The sequence below is a fragment of the Falco biarmicus genome, chromosome 13 (assembly GCF_023638135.1).
Source record: "Falco biarmicus isolate bFalBia1 chromosome 13, bFalBia1.pri, whole genome shotgun sequence".
Taxonomy (NCBI): domain Eukaryota; kingdom Metazoa; phylum Chordata; class Aves; order Falconiformes; family Falconidae; genus Falco; species Falco biarmicus.
The window spans coordinates 12,738,596-12,757,438 of record NC_079300.1 but is presented as its reverse complement, the minus strand read 5'-3'; the positions used below and the strand labels follow the sequence as shown (position 1 = coordinate 12,757,438).

General features: G+C 46.2%; 1 protein-coding gene across 9 annotated transcripts in view; it reads right to left on the bottom strand.

Moving 5' to 3' along the window:
- Window positions 1-18,843, bottom strand: part of LPP (LIM domain containing preferred translocation partner in lipoma) — a 356,533-nt gene that overhangs the window by 241,081 nt on the left and 96,609 nt on the right. For 3 of the 9 annotated variants that reach the window (XM_056358000.1, XM_056358004.1, XM_056358006.1), the window contains one exon: window positions 10,704-10,768. The exons of the other annotated variants lie outside the window; for them this stretch is intronic. The gene's annotated coding sequence lies outside the window, so the exon portion shown is untranslated. The remainder of the gene's footprint in view (window positions 1-10,703; window positions 10,769-18,843) is intronic. 9 annotated transcript variants of the gene reach the window in all.

Sequence of the window (18,843 nt, the reverse complement as noted above, 5' to 3'; positions counted from 1 at the left end):
AATCCTGGAAGCAATTTTCTGTCTCAATTGTTCCCAGAGTGCAGGAACAATCTTTTAGCCCTCTTCCTATTTTCTGCTCAATGCCATCCAGGCTCAAGGGGCAGGAGCCATCCAACAACGCCTCAGTTCTGGATCCTGCAAACACTCACCCAGGTGAAACTTTACACAAGTAGCTCTACAGACTTCAACTACCATCATCCTTGAACTTGGCCACAAAGTTTTTAGAGGACAAAAAGAACAGAATGAGATAGGTGAGAAATTCAAAGTACCTGGGAAATGTTCAGTCCTAGGTAGGACCAGGCTTGTCTCAACAGTGTAACACAGATAAACAAAGTGTTTCTGATGCACATTTCTTAACCTAGCTCTTTCAAAATTCATGACCAGACTTTTACAGGAGATCAAGAAAGAGCAGCTGAGCATTGTGCATCACAGGTAGAGCTCATAAGAGCATAGATCATTTTCTCAAACTAAAAATTTCATTACCATAGGAAAAAAAAAGATATTTTCTATGGGGGGAAAAAAACAACCACGCCACTTTTAAGAGAAAAATCTGAATGCTGACGGCTTTCTATCCCAGCCTGAAAGCATTCCCATGCAACACTACCATTCCAGCGTTGACAGCATCAGTAGGTGCGGAAGGCTGACTGCCAGTTTCTAAAGTGCCCATGCAGACTACACACTCCAGGAGGCACCACCAGGACTCCCAAGCTCCACAGACTAAGAAAATGTGCTTTGGCTGCAAGACTGACCCACAAAGAGCAGGACAGGACTGTACCGCACACTGATTCGCACCCCTCTGCATATGCTGCGGCAGTGACTCCAAATACAAATTTTTCAGCATTTTGACAACAAATACTTTTCACCCAGGCACACACCCACACTCAGAGCTATTCAATCAGAACCTTGTTTTCTACCCAAAAGAACTCTGATAGAAAATACTCAGTTTTCCCTAATCAATAGGGCTTAAGCATCTGTCAAAATATTTTCTTGAACTGACACTGTCGGTGCCAGAGCAGGAGAACAAGTTCTTTAGATAATCTGCCTCCAAAGGCAGGTACTGACCTTTCAGTTGTGTTACTACTTTTTTTAATAAAGGTAACATTTAAAAAGCAGTTACTTTTCAGCCCATAATGCTGGGAGAGAGGGAGGGAAGGGGGCTGCATGCCTGCTGCAGAATCACATGGCCAATCTTAGTATCACTTAATTTTCAAATGAGGAATTTGGTAGTAAACAACCTTTTCCTTGTACACAAACATTTTTAATTTCATGCCCTGCTAATCATACATCTGTTAGAGCTCCTTTTCCATCCATTGCAGCGATGGTAATGAAAGAAAAATCAGCACACTAACAGTGTGGTTGGTCTAAAATGAAAATTGAATAATAATCAATTTTCCTCAACGGGATGAGGGAATGCAGCAAGCAGCAGCACCCATTCAGTGGAGGTGACAAAGACACGGTTTGAAAAGCGACACCTTCACATTGGCCTTGCCAGTGGCCCTCGCTGCCAGCAGCCCCTCTGCCACCGGCTGTGCTTTGTGTGAGAGCCTTTTCCAGGACCAGCTTCCCCAGACTGTTTGTCTCAGGCTTCCCAGTGGTCCACGCCAGGCACCACCACCAGCACAGCCTCTCACACCATCATCACCTCAACCAACAGCCACCTCCTTCCCCCCTGCCTCTCCTTTCTGGTTTTTTTCCTCACTTCCTCTATGAGCAGGATATTCCTGTGAGAGATGCTACAGCAATGCCTCCCGCGTCCCAAGTCTCCTTCCAACAGTGAGATCCAGCGGGCCTCAGTGTACCACACTTCAGACGTGTTCGGCACCCTTACCTGTATCTTCCATACATGAGAGCTGGCTAATGTGCTACTCAAAAGCGCACTTAAATATGTGATTACACCCCTGAAAACACGTTTTTATTATCTCTTGAATAACGTCAGTGAAAGAGTTGAGGCTGTTATTTAATAGACATGCCCAGCTGAAATGCCAAGTCAGTCAGGCCCCAAGAAACACACAATCAAGAAGACCATCTGATTTGACCTAAAGAAGAAATTTTTTTACAATGAGACACCGTAACAGGTTGCCCAAAGAAGCTGTGGATGCCCCATCATGGGAAATCACAGAATCATAGAATCATTTGGGTTGGAAAAGACCTTTGAGATCATCAAGTCCAACCATTACCCCAACACTGCCAAGTCCACCACTAAACCGTGCCCCTCAGCAGGACGACACATTTTTTAAACACCTTCAGGGATGGCGTTTAACACCACCTCCCTGGACAGCCTCTTCCAGTGCCTGACCACCCTTTCAGTGAAGAGTTTTTCCTCATATCCAATCTAAACCTCCCCTGGTGCAACTCGAGGCTGTTTTCCCTCATCCTGTTGCTTGTTATCTGGAAGAAGAGACCGACCCCCACCTGCCTACACCCTCCTTCCAAGTGGCTGTAGAGAGCGATAAGGTCCCCCATGAGTCTCCTCTTTTCTCCAGGCTAAACATCCCCAGTTCCCTCAGCTGCTCCTTGTAAGACTTGCTCTCCAGACCCTTCACCAGCTCCGTTGCCCATCTCTGGACACACTCCAGGACCTCTGCCATCCCTCTTGCAGTGAGGGGCCCAAAACTGAACCCAGGGTTCAAGGTGCAGCCTCACCAGTGCCCAGTGCATGGGGATGGCCACTGGCCCGGTTCTGCTGGCTACACTGTTTCGGGTACAAGCCATTAAGTACCTCAGCCTTCTCCTCATCCCTTGTGGCAATGTTCTCCACATCCAATAAAGGATGAAGATTAGTCATATCCTTTTGTTTCTAAAGTATTTGTAAAAACATTTTTTTATTATCTTTTACAGCACTAGCCAGCCTGCGTTCTGTCTGGGCTTTCACCTCTCTAATCTTCACCCTGTCTAACTTCACAACATCCTTACAGTCCTCCTGAGTTACCTGCCTCTTCTTCCAAAGGTGGTAGACTCTCCTTTTTTCTGAGTTCAAGCCCAAGCTCTCTTTTCAGCCAGGCTGGTCTTCTCCCCTGCTGGCTCGTCTTTCAGCACATGGGCACAGCCGGCTCCTGTGCCTTTAGGACTACCTTCCTGAAGAACGTCCTGCCTTCCTGGACCCCTTGGCCCTTCATCTCCCAAGGGACTTTGTCAACCAGGCTTTTAAACAGGCCAAAGCTGGCCCTCTAGAAGTCCAAAGCAATAGTTCTGCTGAGCCCCCTTCCTTACTTCTCCAAGAACCGAAAACTCTAATACCACATGATCACTGTGCCCAAGATGCTTTCTGACCACCACATCACCCACCATTCCTTCTGATGTAAACAGCAGGTCCAGTGGAGCATCTCTCCTGTTGGCTCACTCACCAGTTGTTTCAGGAAGTTCTTTTCCACATGCTCCAGGAACTTCCTAGGCTGTTTCCTCTCTGCTGCGTTGTTATTTCCAGTGGACATCTGGTAAGTTGAAGTCCCCCACAAGAACAAGAGCTAGCAATCTGGAGACTTCTCCCAGCTGCTTGCAGAGTGTTTCATCTGTCTCTTCAACCTGGCTGGGTGGTCTATAACAGACTCCCACCAGGATATCCATCTTGTTGGCCCTCCCCCTGATTCTTACCCACAACACTCAACCCTAACCATCATTCAGCTCTAGGTCGGTTCAAGGTCAGGTCAGATGCGACTTTGAGCAACCTGGTCTAGTGGAAGATGTCCCTGCCCATGGCAGGGGGGTTGGACTAGATGCTCTTTAAAGTTCCCTTCCAACCCAAACCTTTCTCCGATTTTATGATTCTGTCTTGCACTGCCCACACTCATCTTTTCTGGACTGCTGATACACAGATTTTGCCTTTTTAGACTCCTATTCCCTTAGCTGTGCTGGGAACTCTGAATCAGAAATATTGCACTTGCAAGACCTATGCAATGGTAACTGCGAGTTTTAATAAGCAATGGGAATCCATCTGAAGCCCCAGGCAATGTGGCACAGAGATGTCATTGGCAGAGGTACATGGCTCTGCTACACCAGAGACTCCTTTCTGGCCTCCAACCTCCGTATTAGCATAACGGACCCTCCCTTTCCAGGGGATGTTTTCTAAAGCACAGCTATCTACATAAGCTCTTCATTATGAAGTGCAGTTGTTTGAGTAATCGGCTTTAAGGAGACTTGTAAGTTAACCAGTATCAATTAATTACTCCCATTTTGCAGATAAGCAAACAAATGAACAGAAAAAGGGAAGTATCCTGGTCTAAATTCACAGAGGGGTGTTCAGGACACAAATGCGCTCCTTGACCTGGGTCCAGAGTAACCAAAGCCCCTGGGGAGGGGACCTTGGCATCTCCAGTCCCCTACCTCCTCCTCCTCCTCTAGGAGCAACACCAACCCTGCCCTGCAACCACTCCTTCAGCTCACTGAGGATGCATAGGCAGCCTCGAGTTCTTTATTTTACTTGTCCCTTCATGCTAAAGCTATAGGGATTAGAAATGTTACTGTACAAGCCAGCTTTTTACTGCCCAAGAGACAGATTTACCCCAGCTGCCCCAAAATGCACAGTTCTACCTGGGGGCATCAGCATTGCTCAGTCTGGGCTCACTGCCAGCAGCCCCGCTGCCTGAGCCCCAGCACACAGCAGGCTTGGGGCAAACACTGGGGACACAAGGCAAAGGTGATCCACCAGGCTGTACCTAAGACTAGGTGACCACATTCAGCATGAACACAGGCACTGACACACCCCACCTGTCCATATGCAAAAGCATTCAGCTCTGGATTCTTCCGACCTCTATCAAAATGCATTCAGTCAAACAACTTTACCAGAATTAACAGTGAAAAGGAAGGGGGAAGGAATATGAAAAGACTTTTTTGAGCAAAAGTACTCCGAGACACATTTGATGTAATAGTCATATGATTAACAAACTGTCATATCAAAGTTTTCTGCAAAGTAGGAACACTCTGACAGTTCATATTTTAAAAACTGACATTTTGATTCATTACTGTAAATAGCACTCTGTATTAAATATTGTGACAAGGCACACAGTGTAATTTTTGAGCTCTATAACATTTAGGAAGTACTGAATTTTTTTATTTTTTTTAAAAGCACGTATGTCATCGTTTAACCCCAGCTGGCAACTAAGCCCCACACAACCACTTGCTCCCTCCCCCACAGCGGGATGGGGGAGAGAATCAGAAGAGTAAAAGTGAGAAAACTCATGAGTTGAGATAAAGACAGTTTAATAGGTAAAGCAAAAGTCACACACGCAAGCAAAGCAAGGAATCCATTCACCACTTCCAGTGGGCAGGCAGGTGTTCAGCCATCTCCAGGAATGCTGGCCTCCATCATATGTAACAGTGACTTGGGAAGACAAACTCCATCAATCCGAACATACCCTCTTCCTTCTTCTTCCCCCAGCTTTATATGCCGAGCATGGCGACATACGGTATGGAATATCCCTTTGGTCAGCTGGGGTCAGCTGTCCCGGCTGTGTCCCCTCCCAGCTCCCGGTGCACCCCCAGCCCACTCGCTGGCAGTGGGGCGGTGTGAGAGGCCCAAGAAGCCCTTGGTGCTGTGTAAGTGCTGCTGGGCAGTAACTAAATCATCCCCAAATTATCAACACTTTTCAGCACAAATCCAAAACATAGCCCCATACTAGCTACTGTGAAGCAAATTAACACTATCGCAGCCAAAACCAGAACAATGGATATCATCAAAAGCAGTTACAGCAGAACTCCAAGAAAGCTTCTAGAGGAGAGAATCATTATTTCTGAAATAACCTACTTCTCTGCCATCATCTCAAGCACTGCTGGGAACTCAGGCCCACAAGGATCTTAACGTACTGTTTGCATAATAAAATAGGGAATTGTCTCGCGGAACAAAAGAGCTATAAGGAAAGTGGCTACATTAAATAATGTAAAATTACTCACTAGCAAATCATCCTGAAGTTGGCATAAGAGGAAGAACACTAAAAGGTGCTGAATTACCACTCAGAATATCGGAGAGTGCAGGTTCATCACAAAGATAAACAACATGATATCCAAATGACTGCCCAAGTGTGCATCTTGTTTATCCCCAGTCTTTAGCCACATGTTTTGCCCCCTCCTCTGTCTCACCACTCACATTTATAAAGGATAAAAAAGACTATATGGGCAGAAACGAGGACTGGGGGCACACGGACAGCAGGACCACCTCTTCCAGCAATGGTACAAACTCAAGACTGGTTGAACCTGCTCATGAAACCACCCCTGTGTTCAGTTATTGCCCATCTTTCCCTCCCCACAACACGCAGAAACCATTGCATCCTTCCCGGCAGCTCCGTTTTGTCTATTTAGACTGTGAGCTCTTGAGGACCTCTGTGCAAGGAGACCTCAGCCAGTCCTCTAGGACCCGCTGAAACCCAAACCTGGGCAGAGAGCTGCTACCAACCCCTGCCACCCAGCACAGCCAAGCCCATCACAGGCAGAGGCAGGGCAGGCAGCAGTTCCTCGCTGCCAGGGCGAGCAGGTGGGGCTGCCCAGACGGAGCTATCCAGGACTTCTCCTTGCACAGGGGTCCACAGCAGGGCGGTTCAAACTGCAGGGAAGCTGTGAGCCACCAGAACTGACCCACCAACCAAGACCACTTGATCCCCTTACCACTCCCTGCCAAGTTCCTCCCAGCTCGTAGATCCTTGTCCCTGGATCACTGGCATCAGGGCAAACAGGATGGGGCCCAGAAGCAATAAAGCAAATGTTTTGCATTTCCTCAAAAGCAGCTTGTATGATAGAGAAATTAAAAATAATAGCTCCAGCTAACACAGAAAGACTTTGATAGAGCAGCAGAGGAAAACCAGAGGCTGCCTAGCCTGTTTGCAAGATGCTCAGGTGTTATTAGGATTGCAGTCAAGGGCTTTAGAAAGAAAAATGGTTACCATTATCGTTACTTGCAGCCAGCTGCAAGTGGAGCTCTGGGCTCAGTCTACTGAGAGAATGGATATGCTGCCATAAACACAAGCCCAGAGCCTAGTCTGGGACATGGTGAGGCAGTCATGCACACCGAAGACGGATCACAATACTGTTTTAACAGGGGTCGGATCCAGCACAGCCTGTGTTTCCCCAAGAGCAGCTACACACCACTCACACACTGAAAAATCTTGTAGATGTGTTTGCATGCCAGCAAGTGTGGTAGTAGTAGTGGTCTAGCCAGACATCCAAAACATATTGGCACCACTATAATTTGTCCATTCACCAATATGTTTTCCTAAAAACATCCATATGCTTTTCCTGAAGTTCCCATATGCTTTTGCAAAGAGAAACAAAAACATTTTGTTAGTTGCGAGCAATTGATCGCCACATATTTCACAGAAGTCAAGTAGAAAAACAACAACAAAAAAAAAGCAGTCAGCTGTTTCCCCTCCCTTTCCTCTCCTTTCACGGAGGGAACTGTGAAGAGCAGGAGAAAAATTCAGCCCACAGCAAAATACACACACAGCTCATTTTTTTACACTGCAAGATATTCTAGGAATTACAGGAGGAATCTTCATTAAAAACAAGCTATCAAAGATCTGGCAGCCAGTGGCATACCAGACAGTAATTCACTGTTGGATGTTCGGCTCCGTGCTCAGGGCTAGCTCGGGTCCTCACGGCGGACAGTGCAGCCCACATGAATCCAGGCTCCTGGAGAAGCACGTTAAATGAGCCTGGGAGGGGGGCGGGGGGGGCAGTGCGATAAAGAGGTTACAGCCCTTCTGATTCACAGGACAGCTCATACGATGCAAATTATCTATACTGCAAGTGTAAAGCCCCTTCTCATGTGCAGGACTTCCCAGCCATGTGCTGCCTGGCTAATGCAAATCCCAAAGCAGCGAGCGTGCAAGGGGAGCAGGCAGACTGCCTGGTTCAACAGGGAGCAGGCATGTGGGTGTACAAGTACACATGTGTCAAGGCTGGTGCGTGTGGGAACCGTAGCTGTTTAGTTAGAGACTCACTAAGAAATGCAGCAGACCCAGGGCCAACGTTCAAAGAGAGCAGCGTGAAAAATTTCTCTGGAGAAAGATTAGCATGTGTTCTTTACACAAGAAAAATTAAAGAGAGAACCATAAATCTACTTCTGAAAAGCCAAGCACACTGCATGCAAGAGCAGATGAGAGGGGAAGAACTTTGTTACAGGAACACTGAAGCCCTTCTTCCCTGGAAAAGAAATTCAGCTATTGCTGTGTGAAGTTCTGATGTTAGCCTTGCCTTCATCACACTCATGTTACAGGAATACAGCTGCTTTCTTCCCAAAACGGCCATACACATACCTGCATATTGCTATAACCCCATGCATGAAGAGCTTCGGATCATCTTTGTGAAGACCATGAAAAACACACGATAGCAGATGCCAAATGACTACTGCAGTGCCTGACTTGGCAGTTTCAGCCTTAAGGTAGGAGTCTTAGACTGACCTTCTATATAGAACACCCAGAACAGCATGCACCCTTCTACCAGAATAAAGAATTTCTGTGATGCAGTCTCATGTTCTACAGTTCTGAAAATTTAACCAGGAACGCTCTTTGCAAAGTTAGCATTTTCTTACAGTGATTTAATCTCACATAAGACCTAATGAGAGGCCAGGTGCAATAGGTCAAAAGCCCAATTTTCCACAGAAACAAAGCTGAAAACCCAGTCAGGAAAAGATAAATCAACCTCTTGCGCAGGACACAGAGTAAATAACCAATTTGTCGCAGACAGCTTGCTTGGCAAGATACATTTTATGATATGTTTTTGTCCTGAGAACAGTTGTAAGCACCTGAACACCTGACTTCACCACTCACAAATATATTGATGCTGTTGCTGAAGTTTTAAATAGAAAGCAAAAGTAACACTGTCTCATTTAGTTAATAGTCTATAAGGAAGGGCTTCTTCCTAGATTTCATATTTACAGCGACCCACTGGGACAGTTTATTTGACTTAGCTAGGAAAGCTGCCACAGAAAGAGTGAGATTAACGGAAGAGCTGCCATTAATCTTCCATAACCCAGCAACTGGGAAGACCAGGCCTTGAACTAAATTCTACTCTCTTGTTATTAATCTCCTATCCTCTACTTATTAATCCCTGGTCTGTCTTTGTCTTTCAACATTAATAAATGTCCCCAATGGTTTCCAGTAAACAGGATGCTGAAACCGCATCTCAAGCTAGCTATAATTTACACAACAACAGCAGCTACGCAAAAAAACCTACAAAAAAGTAAACCCAAGAAGAGGGTAAAGGAAGAACGGAGGGATGTGCGATGTGTATCAGAAGGGCAGAAAGAAAGTGCAGTTACACACACAACAGGGTAAAGCAGTGCCACTCCTGATTTTGGCATGCCATACAAACATCTTGCACTTCTCAAGTCAGGTAATATCAAGTAGCTCCACTAGTCAAAACCACCAGCGTAGTGGAAGAACAAAACCCAACACAGCCCTTTCCACATGACAATGGGCTGCCCTGGACCCACAGTGGCTCCTAACGCAGCCCCCAGTGCACACCCCACGTGTGCCCTTCTGGTGTTGCCACGGAGCTCAGGGAACCATCAGCACAGCGGAGACTGCCCAGAGCCACCGCACCCTCCTAAGGCACATCTCCTGGAGAACTTCACGGACACCGAGCAGTTGCAGACCAGCTACCAGCTATACCTGTTCATTCACGATCCGCTTCTCAACGGGGCTGATCGCTGCTTTCTTCCCCCAGTTGCCATGACTTTGTAGCACCTCTAGCACCTCTTTTGCCTCCTGGGATGGCACAACTGAGAGAGGCTTGAGGACAGACCTACTGCTCTGACACAGCTCCTGTTTTGCAATCTTACCCTTGCTGCAATCCTATCATCGTATCATGGGACAGGCACAAAGCACAGTTCGTGTCCTACACATTATCTGGCAAGTGATTCCTACAAGAGTTTGGGGTAGTTTATCAGGGTGATTCTGAAGTCACAGCTAAACATCTCCAGTAATTTCATGGAACTGGCAATTCTGATGAATTCATTTGCTCCTCACATGAATTTCTACTCAGGTTATTCTTAATAGGCTTATACACTTCTCTGCTTTTGTCCACTCAAGCACAGTTAGATTAAAGGTAGCAATACAGTCATCTCTCCATCATCAGCTGGGAACACATCCAGGCTGCAGAAAGCCTGGGGATGGGGATGCGAGTTCAGGTCTGCAAGCAGGAAAGTCTCGTTGAAAAGCAAGTCGAAGCAATAAGGTCCACAGGACCTTATTTATATTTGTATATTTATATTTGTATTTATGTATACCTAAATCACTTTGGAAGATGAAGTCTTCAATCCTTCACTCACCAGAATGCCTCCTGCCCAGCCTAAATAAAGCATCTCTTCTAAAGACAACCTCAGTATTAGCCAATACGATTCAATCTGCAATAACAGGATCTTCCCTGTAGAAGAATCGAGAGTTTAAAAGCCTGAGACTACAGCACAAGAAACGAAAGACTACAAGCTTGATGATTTCCATGGGTATGTCAGACTGCATGAAACACTCATTATATTATATTCATATTCCATTAAACTCTCCCATTCCCAGGCGGCCCTACACATTTGCTGTTTCTAGACCAGGACCCAGAAATAGTAAAACCACCTTGAGCCTCCTGGGTTAGCCTGGTCTCCCACCACCCCAGGCTCTGGAGAAATGCCCATCATTTGCTGAATGACCAAACACGGTCCCAGGGTCTTCTCACTCTCTCTAAACTCAGTAGTCAGCAAAAGCCTCAGGACCTGATCCATTCCTCACCTGGAGGCGAGGCAGCCCCGTCAAGCACCCACACAGATGTATGGACAGGCTCTTCCAAGGGACCTCTGCAGGTGCAAACAGAAAGGTCAGAATCAATGTTTTGCTCATAAAAGCAGAAGGTAAATCAAGCCGGCTGTAACACCTTGCCGTAACTCCTCGCCAAGAAAACAGCCCCAAAAGGGCTCGTAAAGCCAGCTGCCCTCCTGCGTGGAGCAGACCACAACTTTTTTTCCCCTCTTGATACAACTTGCGCGTCGGTCTGTCCCTGTTTTGACCCATGTAATGGTTTTTCACATGTTGGCAGGATAGATTACATCTGAGAAGCGTCAGAGAAACTGAGGTTTATTTGGGAGAGAAGCTACTCATTTTAAATTACTGTAGAGCTGGTGAAAGGCACTGACGTCAGGGCTGTAGGTTACAAAGTCTCCTTCAAAGCCTGACCAGAAACCCTTCTGCCTCTCATGCTTAAAAGGCCTCTACTTCCCGAGCCTTCTCCGCTGCTCAAGCCGATGGTGAGTCACCCCACAGCGTTGGCTTTGCCATGCGAGCAGCAAGAGGAACCAAAGCCGAGATGAGAGGCATTACACACACAGCAATTGTGTGCTGAAGAAGTGGCAGGGTGGGACAGCCCAAACCCTACCTCCACCTCCAGCCCTGGTCTCCTTTGGAGCGCCTCCCAAGACACCCAGTTAAAAAGAAAACAGAGGTTTTGTGAGTGACCACAAGCTGCTTCCAACCAGCAGCCTTTCATACTTCCAGCTTATTGATACCTGAGCCTACTCTGATGTTCTCTATTTCCTTTCATCTCAGTCCTAAAGAAGAAATAAGTCTGAAAAATACTAGCGACAACTAGTGAAAGTTCCAATCCACACCCCACCTGCCCCAGCTCTCCCAGCCCACCATGCTCCTGGCTGCCCCAGGTCACCCCCAGCTCCTCCTAACTGCATCCTCACCCCTATTTTCCTGAAGTCTAATTACTTCTTAACAAACATGGCTGAGATTAGCCAAGGAGTTAAAAATTGTTACAGAGATGGAGGAGAGACATCTAGCCAGTCACACACATTATTGTTTTAATGAAAACAGGCTGAAACCCACTCGTCCCACCATCAGTTGTCTTTGCTCAAGAGAACCAGGTTTGGCAGGGCAGCAGCTTCACCCTCCTGGTCTGTGGTGGAAGAAGGGGGGCACAGGAGAGGAGAAATGCAGCAGTTGCTTCAGATCCACAGCAAAGCACAAGAAGCAAAGAGAAATTCGCTGAGGACCTGCCCACACAGACGCTGGATATTCCTTTCATATTTGCTATGACAAAAAATTCATGTTAACATTTTTGCAAGCACTGTAAGCCCGTATCAAGTAACACCAAAGAAGCAGACAGGTGTTCTGACCACAGAGAAGACAGCACAGGCAAACAGTTTGGAATTTATTATTATTGTTGTTTTTTAAAGGGTGAAACAAATCCCAGAGATTTTTCTGTGCATGATACATTTTCTGCTCCCTGTTTGATGTTGCTTTCAGACTTAAGACTTCAAATAGCTAACACTAACCTATGCCTCAAGCCTGCTTTAAACGAATGCCCCTTATGTGACCAGAAATGAATGCATGGTGAATCACTTATGCCACACAGAGTGGGGGTGATGAGTGGTGGTCCGTGTCTGCTGGCTGCCGCATGGACACAAGTACTTTGGGGAAAAGGAGATCGCAGCACTCTCTGCAGCACAGCCCGACAATTCAGCAGCAGTGCCTTTGCATTTTTGGAGCTGGAAAGCCCAAGCTCCAGGTCAACAGCCCAACCACAAGCAGTCAGAAAGAGCAAAATAACAATTGGCATTTTCTACAAAGTATGTGTGTATATAATCTGCGTAGACTGCACTTCTACTCTCTTGCCTGCCTTTGGGAGATGCTTAACAGAAGCTGCATTTTAATTACTAGCCCAAATCAAGGGAATCTGATCTTGACAGCAAGGGAAAGAGAGAAACTCAGAGTTACAGACTTCGGGGTATGTGGGTCCCAGCTTTTCACTTCTCTGCTGACATTACTGCTTCCAGGAATTAAATCAAAATCCCACATAACTTCAGAGAGGTTGCAATTTGCATCTAAAGTGCTGCCTAAGCCTCAGTTGTAATAAACAGATACAGCTCCACCAAAATCAAAGGAGTTATTCTGATTTTGTCTGGTTATGGATCTACAGACCCATAAACATTACAGCTCATCCAACCTCCAGCTAAATATCTTCTAACAGAAGACCATTATCTTTGTCAGATTGATTGGGATTTCTTGTTTAAAGCACTCTTGAAGACTCATTAGCATTGTTGAGTTTTGGTGGTTGTATTTTAAGAATAAACCCCAGCAGCTATTAAACACTTGAAAAAGGCATGTTAACAGTTTACAAACAAAGCTGACGTGGAGATACAACTATGTTATTGGATTTTCATTGGAAAATTGGTAAAATGGAAGGAGCAAAGAAAACAGAAAAATGAAACTGAGCTGTGCAGACACACTGAAAAATCACCAGTTATTTGACAGATAAGAAACTAAAAAAAACCACAGGGACCAGTGAAGCAAAATCATGCTAGAAAAAAAATAAATCCTCTCCTCCTTTTGAGCCTTACTAAATCATACTTCAGGTATAGTGGACATACAAGACAATGTGCACCCCAAGAAACAGGTGCACTTCGTTGGCCGTCCCTGGCCATAACAGTTCATCTCAGGTCAGGCTCCTCTCCATCGATCCTTCCTCAACCCCTGTAATACAGCATGCTAATGACGAGCTTGTGCTGACCATGCTCCTCAGCAGTGCAATGCTGTTGATTAATTTTACAGCTCTCTGCCCAAGGGTGGATGCTACTGACCATCACTACATCTGTACCATGGACCCACAGTTGTCTCCTTTAAACCATTTCACCAAATGAACTGGTTCCCTTCGGCAAAAGAAAGGCCACCCCATCCACTGTAACTGAGCTCCTCTTCAGATTGTTGCGTTGCCACAGCTTTGTAGATGAAGGAGAGTCTCCATTTGGTTATTTCAGTTGTCCTGCCCAAATTATATTGCCAAGCATCAATTATAAGCCAAGACTCAGACAGGGAGAGGTGGAAGAGTCTTGCTTGACATTTTGCAGAAAATTCACAAGCATCCCAGGTTCTGCCATGGGGTTCAGGGGCTGATTACGAAGGGTCACCAACACCTCACCACAAAGAAGCCCTTTTCAGCAGCTCCGCGACCTGTGAGCCTTCCAAAGGGGCGGCCCCAACCAGTGTCACAACCTGGGTCAGCCAGATGGATGAGTGGTGGGGAATGCTTGAGCTATTCCTTGGTCTGATTTTCCTTTCATTCATTTATCACTCAAGCCAGGGAAATACTCTGAGATCCTTGTGTTTGGTGTCTCTCGCTTCAGAAACAGCTTTGCAAGCCAGTGTGCTAAGCAAGGCAGAAGCATTGCCGGCTCCTGTGCTGAGAGTGTAATGAGGACACAGCGGTGCCAGCCCACGTCTCACAGCCACCAGGCTGCAGGATGACAGCAGATGGGAGCCACGCATCCCAGCTGCTCTTCTGGACTGGCACATCACCACACTTACAGGTACAGCTGTGACACTCACACAGGTGCTTGCACAAACCCCAGCTCTTGGCTGGCTCAAAAGGGAAAGGGGCAGAGAGCAGGCACAGCCACACAAGACACAGCCACCATCAGTGTGTGCATGAGGTGGTGACAAACAGGGACATTTACGCCCCCCAAGGTGCACTCCATCGTAATTCACACTGCTTCCTGCTCCCCAGCACTGTTTGCGAAGCTGGACCTGCAGGAACAGCAGATATGGGACAACGATCACACATGTTCCTCTTGCGCTGCATGTCCATAGCCAAACCACAGGTACCCAGGTGTGCAGGGCACCACAAGCACCAGGGGTAGCAGCCAGCCAGTACCCGAGCAGGCAGGGGCTGCCAGCCCCACGCCCAAGCCCCTGCCACGCACAACTTCTCCAACAAGCAGGAGGCAGGTTTGCTCCCTGCCTGACAAGGACCGTCTTCCCACCAGCCAAGTCTCCCCACTGCGATGTAGGAGCTTCCCAGAGAGACCAGAGGGAAAGTCAGGCACAGCTCAAATAAGCACCTGGATCTACAAACAACAGATTAAATTCTCAAGCTACAAAACTATGTTTTAGCAAAAGTGCAATTGAACTCCATGTACTTGTTACATTTCTAAATATACTCTGGTTGTCAAGACAACAAAGAGACTGATGGATCTCTAAAGTGTACTGTATCTATTTAATTGTCAGCATTTCAAACTGACTCGAGGAGGGAAAAAAATGCTGTGTGGTAAGTCTAATTGTCATGGTTACCACTGGCTAACCCCACAATAAATATATATATATATATTCTAGCTAAATGTGCCAAGCCATGTGAGGAGCAGATGGGAGACATTCTCATTACTGCGACAGCCTCCACTGGAAAACTAAACTTGAGGAAGGATGCGAGAGACTTTACAGAGATCTCAGACACAACAGATATCGTGGGCTGCATCTTCCCAGTCATTTGGCAGCAGTCACTCAGGCTTCTCCACCACACTTATTCGCCCCTGCGTACTGGGATAACCCGCGGGGCTGGGGCTGCCTAACTTGGGAGCACTCCTGTTTGGGGATCTCATCCCTCACCCAAAGAAGCCTGAGATACAAGTTGTTACTCTTTAAAAAACACCTCTGACAAAATCTCAATTGCAACCACCTTGGATCTGCACTACCATCCTCACCCGCCTGCTCTTCTCCCTCCCGGTAGCCACATCCAAGCCCGTGGGCACCGCTCTGGCAGGAGGCTGCTACAGCCTGGACCTTCTGCTCTCGTATTGTTAACAGCTAAAGTGAGGACTGCATCCAGCCTTGGAGAAGAAAACAAGTCGAAAGGAACAGCCAGATGCCACTGCAAATACACCAGCCTGAGGCTGAGCTGGCAAACATCATGCAACGCAACCCCAGCCAGCCTCTGCACCCTGTTTGACGAGCACGGTTCGGCAGCACAAGAGCCCCACTATTCACATGAGCTCCCTCCTGAAAGAGGTTCTTTCAAAAAAAACCCTCAAACACTGGCTTTTTACATGGAAGACCACCACCGCAATATCCAAGATATCTACCTGTATATAAAGAGATTGCGGCTTTCCTTCACTGTCCAAAACCCATCCACCTACACTTTCTTTTCTTTCTTTCTTTTCTTTCATTAAGCCAGAGTTTAAGTTGCAGGAGAAAGGCACAAGTTTCCTCTAGGTATAGGAAGCAATGGAAAACAACTCACATTCAGCTGGTAAGGACTGATGTCAAGGAATGGTCATGTTTCCAATTAGTTTGAAGCTTTCCCAACATTTTTGACAGAAACCACATCAAAGTCAAATCACCCTTAAAAATCTCCCCCAAACTGTTTCACCCCTTTGTAGAGATAAAAGCTCTGTATCTCTGCGGTCAGACGCTCTCATGGAAACCATACGGCGTTGCCTAAAACCATCTCCAGGAGAGCCACAAAGTAAAATTCGATCTGGTTGGAAAACACTACTTAAGAGAAGCAGCACTTTCCAGGCACCTCAAGCAACACATTTGAGTTCACGATATTTTCCCTGCAGCCTGCCCCCCACTCATCACCCAGATGAACAATTTCTGAATTCCAAGTATGAGAACCCCAATGATGTAAAATGATCTTTCGTGCCTACCAATGCACTCAGCGTGTGGTTCACCCTCACGTACTGCTTCACAGAGCGGTCTGTGCACACAGATAGACAGCAAACATCGAAACAGAAGTAGCACAGAAATGTTATTTCCAGGGTTTGTGCGTGAATTATTTCAAATACTATTAAGGTTAGGAGCTAAAATGGAGTCTTGGGCGCAAAGAAGCCTATGTCCTAATTAAAGTCAAAAGGACTTAAAGGCAACTGGTTTTCCACAAGTACTTGGGTGTACCCAAAGCAAAGCAGCATCAGCATTTTGTCCCTGGATGCCTAAACAATTTTGAGACTAAGCGTTGCCCAAGAAGAAACTCTGAAGAGATTACAGCCCTTCTGAAAGCTGTGTCCAGAGCTTAACTGAGCTGAAATCCCAAACAACTGAAAGCTTAAAATCATGCTCCAAAGTGCATATTCTAACATCATACAGGTGCAGGAACCTAACTTTGGTTTTCCTGTTACTCAAAGTTCTCACCTAGGGCATCAGGCTCTTACAGTTACAGCTTTTGGAAAACTATTACATTCTGTTCTAATAAAGTACGTGCTCTCTGGAGCAAACTCTCCAGGATGACTGCTTTGCTTTGGCACAAATGGACTCATTTGGTTGAGATAAAAGGATGTTCCCTTGCATCATTTTCATTTGATTATTTTTTTTTTTGTAAGATAGAAAAACAGTTAATTTTACTAAATGAGTGCTCTGTTGCCATGACTTCACTGCAGACAAACACAAAGCCATCAAGCTCCTTTTCCTTGGGTGCTGGGTTTTTTTTAAACAGGTATTTGATCATCTTCTTTTGCTTCTTTTCCCAACATCTGGATTTCCAAGCAATATTCCGCAGTCAGACAGACATATAAAGACTATAGCTACTCAGTAAATTTGAGAAATATTCCTGCACACATTCATCCCCTCACAACCCATCTCTGCCAGCTGTGCCAATGCACCCACTGTGACTCCAATGTGCAGGGCAGCGCTGCCTGCAACAGCAGACAGCAAATCTCTCCAAAGGAAACCCTAAATTTATGGGATTCATCCCTGAAAGTCAGAATTCCCACATTCCTGCCAAGGATCACAGGACGGCTTCATCCTGCTCACGGTCAAGCCTCGCTGTTGCCTGGGATTTTGCCCCAGTCTAAAACCAGAAGCCTAAACTAAAGTCCTTCCCACTGCTTCAGTTTCTCAGGTGGATGCAGAAGGCTGCGCATACATGCCATCTGCCTCCGTGGGGTGTTGCAACATTGGCTGAGTTAATATTCATAGAGTACACTGGGGATTAAGAGTATTATAGACTTTACCGAGGTAGAGGGGGGTTTCTTTTTTCTTTTTTCAATGTTTGCATTGAATAGACAGACTAAGTAGAAACAGCATTTGTAGCCTGCAGCCATTATCCTAGTAAATGGCTCATTACAGCATGCAGCCTACCAGCTCACCTCGATCCTGTCTCACTTAAACACACGTAGGTGGAAGTGCTGCTCATTCCAGAGAACTTTCTTTTTCACCGTCTCTGTCTGATGGAGACTCTTGATAGCTAGCCTCACAAGACAGGGCTCTGGATGTAAACACTTCAGCATGAGCTTGTTGTTTGGTACCTATTTTTATGGCAATCACAGAACAATTAATTACTTCCCATCTAAGACTAACTCCTGCCTCTTCCAAAAAGGCTGAAGGGGAGTGAGTTTTGTCTCAAGACTTTCAATTTCCTGATGAGTCACAGCAGATCCACTACAATAAGCTCAATACTTCAATCAGACTGTTTCTTATCCAGGTATATTCAATACATTATTAAGATGTGGAGTGTGCTATTTTAAGGGCTAATTTCAGGCATTGTATGCATAATGCCTTCTCAGCTGAACACGTGCTTTCTCCCGGACGAGACAGATGTACCTCCCGCACCACCATCCCTTCTCCCACCTGCAAATCATACAGATAAACAAACTCTACAAGAGCAGAAAGTGAAGAAATGTACATTTGGTGCACTGATTTTCACAACACGTAGCCCTTTCAATAACGAGCCCTCTCCCACTTCACTAGTTCATTCCCTGCCTTTGGCAATAAAATTACTTATGTGACAGCAGCATCTGACAAGAACAAAACATTCAGACTGCACAGGTTGCAACAAGTCCACAGCGTCTTGCTTTCTTCATTCTAGGGCCAAGAATCATACATTTATTTTTCTGCCCCAAGGAGCAACTCTGCATCCCTGTATGAATCCTCAATTGTCCCCAGTTCCCACGCCACCCACTCACAAGCTCCCAGGCTCCATCAGGCAAGCAGGAGACACCTTGCCCAACCTCTGAGCAGCAGCACAGTTTATAGGGCCAGCAGGTGCCCTCTGGTCTTCATCATTTACTCTAATTTAACAAACTCTTAGATGTAATTTATTGTATCAATTGGTCAGTTGATCCCAGACAAGTTGTTTGAGCCTACAACAGGTTGCACTCTGCAT